Source organism: Anoplophora glabripennis, unplaced genomic scaffold, assembly GCF_000390285.2.
Source record: "Anoplophora glabripennis isolate ALB-LARVAE unplaced genomic scaffold, Agla_2.0 scaffold3, whole genome shotgun sequence".
Lineage (NCBI taxonomy): Eukaryota > Metazoa > Arthropoda > Insecta > Coleoptera > Cerambycidae > Anoplophora > Anoplophora glabripennis.
Window position 1 is genome coordinate 3,639,588 of NW_019416486.1, and position 5,102 is coordinate 3,644,689.

The 5,102-nt window shown below is 31.3% G+C and overlaps 1 protein-coding gene across 2 annotated transcripts in view; it reads left to right on the forward strand.

Annotated features, from left to right (window-relative positions):
- LOC108917855 (exportin-5) overlaps positions 1-5,102 on the forward strand; it is a 22,606-nt gene that overhangs the window by 15,874 nt on the left and 1,630 nt on the right. The window lies entirely within an intron of this gene.

The window sequence follows — 5,102 nt, forward strand, 5'->3', positions numbered from 1 at the left end:
TGTGATCTTGTGTACTTCTTCCTTTTCTGAATCCACTTTGTGATTCCTCTAATGTCTTCTCTATTATTGGTTTTATTTTTCTATCAATTATTTTTTCGTATATTTTCATAGCTGTGCTCAACAATGTTATTCCTCTATAGTTACTACATTCTTTAATATCTCCCTTTTTATGTATTGGTACTATTAATGAAATTTGCCAATCCTTTGGTGTCTGTTCATATCTCCAGGCTTTATTATATATTTTGAGTAATATATCCAGACCCTTTTCTCCTAAGTGTTTTATCATTTCTACAGTTATTTTATCTTCCCCTGGTGCTTTACCATTCTTCAGATCTTTAATGGTCTCTTTTAGTTCTTCTAGCGTTATTACTTCTTCATTTTCTTCTAGGACTCTTAATTCACTTTGTACATTTGTCTCCATATTTTCTGATGCCTTTAGCAATTCCTCAAAGTACTCTCTCCATCGTGCCATTATATCTTTTTCATCTGTTAACGTGTCGCCGTTTTTACTTTTGACATGTAATGTACTATATGTTTCTGTTGACCTTAATGATTTAAGCACTGTATAAAACAGTTTTTGATTATTTTTACTATTTTCCTCCATTTTATTTCCGAATTATTCCCAAGCCTTTTTCTTTGATTCTAATACCAAATCTTTTACTCGTTTTCTTTCCTGTTTATATATCTCATAAGTATTTGCTGTTCTTTTTGATAGGTAATTTCTCCATGCCTTTTTTTCCTCATTACATGTTCTTTAATTTTTTCTGTCCACCATACCGTTTGTTTCTTCCTGTTATCCTTTTTGCATGTTCCACACTCTTGTTTTGCCGTTTCGATAACTATATCTTTAAATTTGTTCCAAATCTCCTCAATATTACCGTTCAGTATTTCAATATCTTTCTCTATTCTTTGCTCTATTGCCCCCTCAAACTTTTCAGCTATGTTCTTTTCTGCTAGCCTATAGGATTTTATTATTTCAAATTCCTTATTTTTAACATTTTGTGTTTTCTCATTATTTTGATGTTTTATTATAAAAAATTATATGTTTAAATATTATGAGTGTTGTCTTTTATACAGGGTGTCCTGAAATTTGGGGCAATATTTCTACAGTGTGTTCTATGTCGAAAAAAATTACATTTTATTTATATAAATGTGAATCCAAAAATTTTTCCTAAGGAAGTTATAGCCACTTAAAGTGACCACTCTGATGATGTTTTTTTCTAAATAACTCCGAAACCAGTTGAGCATAAGCATAAAAAAGTTATGGTAAATTTTCGAAGCACTTTTTCCATTCCGATTGAAGTATATCCAAAACATGCTTTTTGAACACGTTAACCGTTTCTACAGATGTCGAAAAACGTTGACCATGTCATTTGTTTTTGATGTGTGGGAATTAAAAAGTTATTGGGTGCCAAATCAGGGTTGTAGGATGGATGACACCTCAATTCCTTTTCTTCTGGTCTTCTGGTCTCAAAAAGTCTCTTATTTAAGCCAATGTGTGAGAGTTCGCACTATCATGGTGGAGAATGTGTCTTCGACAGTTAGTTTCCATTATTTTTCCGAAGACTTCTGGCAAACCATTCCGAATCGACCCTCCTACATTGCACTAATGGTATAATTAACCATATGTCCAGTTTTTTCAAAAAAAAAGGAGACCATTAGCTTAAACGTGCTTTGTGCGTAAATAACTTTGGATTTGGCTTATCTTGGAAGACCCATACAGTCGACTGTTGTTTACTTTCGGGCTCACACGAGTAAATCCATGATTCGTCACCTGTTACGATGGGATAGACATGTTTTAAAGCATTACGATAGTATTTCTTGAGCATTTCTTTCAACCGATTGACACAAGTCTTTTCTTGAACGTTTGTAAAATTATGTGGGAACCAACATGGACAAATTTTTGGTGGCCAAGTATTCATACATTATTCTGGTCCCACTAATGCCCAAAGATGTCTCAATCTCACGATAAGTCACATGACGATACAATTTCAGTTCACGCACAGCATCAATGTTTTCTAGAACAATAACCGATTCTCCTTCGTGGATTTCCTCAGTGAGCAAACATAGCCACGATGAAGTTCCATATACCAGCGATATACGTCAATGGTTTTTGTTGGTGCTTTATCACTAAAAGTTTATCGATGCACTGTTGTTGAGATAAACCACTTCGGAGGTTGTAAAAAATAATTGCATGGAATGTTTATTAATTCCATTTTCTGGCCGATGTGAATTTTTTAAGTCACTGTAAATAACACAAATAGCGCTTGTGCGTCGAAACGTTCCGAGTAGTATACCGACAAAAAGTCCAACTTTACAATGGGAACGTTGGTTGTCAGATGGCAGCACCAGGATCGTCCATTCCCAAAATATAAAAGGCAACCCTCGTATACTCGTCTATGGATGTTATATTTCAGAACATTTCCTATTTATATAGCTCCTGTCCAAGAAAAGGGAAATATTTATTTGTAAATAAAATGAAAACCACTGGATTTAGGTATAGGGAAACTTTAACAAAGTTACACTTAATTTTAGTGTAGAATGTGAATACGTTAAAAAAAATTAGGGGTTTCCATTTAAAAATTTCGAGTTTTCCACATTTTCTGAATTTGATATTCGATAATTTTATTTGACCACCCTGTATAAGAACTGGAAATTTTTCATGTCAAATTCGATAAATTAGATCTTCCTCTACAAATTTCCAATTTGCACAAAAAAAATAAAACTAAGTTTCCGGGAAAACTAATTTTTTCTGACAGTCTGCATCTGTCAATTTTAGCTTAAAAGTCAAAATATCTTGGAAACGGTCAATCCTAAGTATGGAGTGTGCTATATGTTTTCAACTTAAAAATACAGGGTGATTCAAAAAACCGCTGACAGACTTCTAGGGTAGATAATACATAAAAAATTAAGACAAAAAGTTTTAATAAACATAGGGTCGCAAATGCCTCCTTAACGAGATACAGGGCGTCAAATTTTCTGTAAAATTAAACATTGTCTGCAATAATTCCAAAATTCCTGAACATTTCTATTTCAAATTTGCTATGCGTAGTTAGCACCCCAACCAGCAAAACAGTTTTATAATTTTCAAGTTATACGACAATTATGTTTTATTGTATTATTATTATCGCTTTCGAAATGCAAATTTGTTTTATTATAGTGGCAAGTACCATTATTTTGTTGTCGGCAACTGAAATATTTTATAAATTTATCACAAGAACGTTTTGGCAGATAAATTATAAAACAGTTTATATGGAAAATGTATAACTATTTTATAAACATTTCTGTGACAAGCTTATAAAACATTTTAGCTAATGAAACTAAAGTATTTTATAATAATTTTTTAGTAATGTTCTGTAGTATTTCGAACCGCGCTATAAATAAATAATATAATTGTTTATTAGATGTGGGTTGTCTACCTATAAAACTATTATATTAAAAGATACTTTGAGACAATTTCACTTATAAGAGCAAATAGCTATATTATTCACTATAATATAGTTATTATGTAATGAAATTATCAATTGTAAAACAAAAATACTAATATAACAGTTACAAGAGAAAAACGTTTACTTTGACTCAAAATTACATCGACAAACCATTCTATAAAACAAATTTGAAACAACAAAATGGTTGGACATTGTTTTGTTTGTGTCAATAGCGAACGGTAAAAGTCTGTTTTATATTTTTCTTCAGCTTTCACAGTCGTTGTTTAAAATTAATCATGTCAGGTGTAAGCCAGTGGAAAAAATCAAAAGAAGTGGCGCATTTAGAAGAAAAGTAAAGAAATGTTATCAAAACATTTTATCTGGGGACAGGAACAATGACCGTCGCGCACAGGTGCATGAATCAAGTAGTCTATCAGTTCAAGAAACATTCAGTGATGATAATTGTGCTATTCTTAGTAACTATGCTTCATTGGAAGTGGAAAATCAAAGAAACACTTTTAATAATATTACCGTATTAGAAATAATACAATACCCAAGTGATGGCGAAGAAGTAAGAAATAAATGGTTGGTGGAACTAGATGATTATCCCGGAGATGAACTTTTGGAATTATCGAATTTGGACAAGAACGTAGATTTTCGAAACAAACTGAGATCATGTGCTGTTTCTTTTAATATCCCACATTCGGCACTAAAATTTTTTATTTTTAGTTAACTTTCATTGTTTTATAGAAATCGCTCAATTAGCTTACTTGTCATTTAAAACTGGTTCTTACAACCAAATTATTTTATAAGCCGCAGCCATTTTGACACAATGCTGAAAAATATTGTGGCGTATAACTATAAAAATATCACAAATTTAGCCGTGTTCCTAATATTAAATAGCACTACAAAAGCAATGATGAACAGTTAAGATGATTCTAATGCTTTTTGTGCTAGATTCAACGTCAAAAACCATGACATTTCAAAAAACCTTTTTATTTTTAATTATGATAATATTGGAAATAATCACTTAATACGCGACGCATGTAAAATTCACTAGATATATACCATACAAATCACAATAAAATTTTCTCCGCAGTAAAAATTGTTTTTCCAAAGTGCACTAAAACGCGTAAAATAATATTGAGTAGGTACTTATTACACCACATAACATTCCGGTTGCAGACATTGTGATTAAATAGAGATTTTGTTAAGTGTATATCTTCTGATACCTTCACGATACAGTTAATAAATAATTTACTTTTGTTGATAGATCTAATGCTACAAAAATGTCGTATTATTGCTACTAAAGATCCCAAAATAGATCCCTTATAAAATTGTTGTTTAGATGATTTGTTGCTATTATATAACTCACAATATAATCTGCCTTATGACCCAGTTATAAAACCTTTAAGAAACTATTTTATTAAAGTATTGGCATATTTTTATAAGACCTGTATAAACGTTTATATGACTACTTTTTAATTGTTTCCAACAGGCCTTACAAAACCTCAACGGTGACTAAAGTGCTTTATAATACTGTGCCCATTTTGGTTGTATAGTTGCTGTATAAACATTCTTACAATGTTTTTGAGACTTATGCTGTTTTATAAAATTTGTCTCGAAAATGTTTTTGCAGCTTTTATAAAATATCAAATTGCTAGTTGGGTTGTT